Consider the following 1485-nt stretch of genomic DNA (forward strand, 5'->3'; position numbering starts at 1 on the left):
TAATTTCTCGTTCTTCTTGTTTCTTTTCTTGTTTATTTTGCTGTTCGAGCTGCCATTGTTGTAGGTTTTCTTGCCACTGCTGTAATCTTTCTTCTTGTTTCTTTTCTCGTTCTTCTTGTTTCTTTTCTTTTTCCTCTAACAACTGCTGTAATCTCTCTTCTTGTTTAATTTCTCGTTCTTCTTGTTTCTTTTCTTTTTCCTCTAACAACTGCTGTAATTTCTCTTCTTGTTTATTTTCTTTCTCCTCCAACAACTGCTGTAATCTCACTTCTTGTTTCTTTTCTCGTTCTTCTTGTTTCTTTTCTTTTTCCTCTAACAACTGTTGTAATCTCTCTACTTGTTTAATTTCTCGTTCTTCTTGTTTCTTTTCTTGTTTTTGTATTGCTGCCATCAAGTCTGCTAAGCTGTAGTTTGATTTTCCGCCTCTCGTTTCCATTTTTCTTCTCTTTTTTTTTCTATCCCACTCTCTGACACCAATTTGTTACCTCTCCGTTTGTTAATTAACTTTCCGTAACTTCGTTACTACGAAACTTTAGCGACACAAGTCCTTACTTAATAAAACTGGTTTATTCTTTCCGAATATAACTTTACCGATACACTCAACTTCAACAATCACGCTAAAACAAACGCTATAACGAAAGTTAACTTCAACGATACTTTCTCACTGCAGATCAATTACTCACTGTCTACACACATTACATTCCCGTCACGCTGTCACCCTCTTTTATATACCAGTCTACCCTATATCTAGTAAATGCTAGAGCATTCGCCAAAGTACAGGATAGTTCTAGAAAGTAGAGGGCGTGAGAATAGTCACGTGATCTCGATGACGCAACAATATTCTTTCCACAATATCAAAGAAAACAATAGGTTCACCGTGTTACTCACTTGATGTACTGTAGAATATCCTAGCAGCTTTATGCCTCTTCCAGTGACGAATTACATGCTTGTGAATATTTCAGTTTAAAACCAAATGAAAAATATTCTTTAGCAGCATTTAGAAAACACAGAACAAGTGGTGTTCTTTCTCAATGCAGTATAAGCTCATCACTTTTGCATTAGGCCCGGCATGGCAATCTGAGGGTCTCGGGTTCGAATCCTCGTCCCACCAAACATGCTCGCCCTTACAGCCGTAGGGGCGTTATAATGTGAGGCTCAATCCTACTATTAGTTGGTAAAAGAGTAGCCAAAGAGTTGGTAGTGGGTGATGATGACTAGCTGTCTTCCCTCTAGTCTTTCACTGCTAAATTAAGAACGGCTAGCGCAGATAGCCCTCGTGTAGCTTTGCGCGAAATTCAAACCAACTTTGGCATTACCAAACATACACATCCCAGTATTTCAAGCCATTTCTTTATTTGTCTGAAAATTGTTTTTGTGTATGTATCACATTCACGTCCATAATGAAGAAAACATAAACTTGTCCACAAATAATACAAGGCACATATGTATTGTTGCGCCAGCGAGTCACATGACCACTGTGACGCC

This window comes from Limulus polyphemus, unplaced genomic scaffold (assembly GCF_000517525.1).
Source record: "Limulus polyphemus unplaced genomic scaffold, Limulus_polyphemus-2.1.2 Scaffold6570, whole genome shotgun sequence".
Classification (NCBI taxonomy): Eukaryota; Metazoa; Arthropoda; class Merostomata; order Xiphosura; family Limulidae; genus Limulus; species Limulus polyphemus.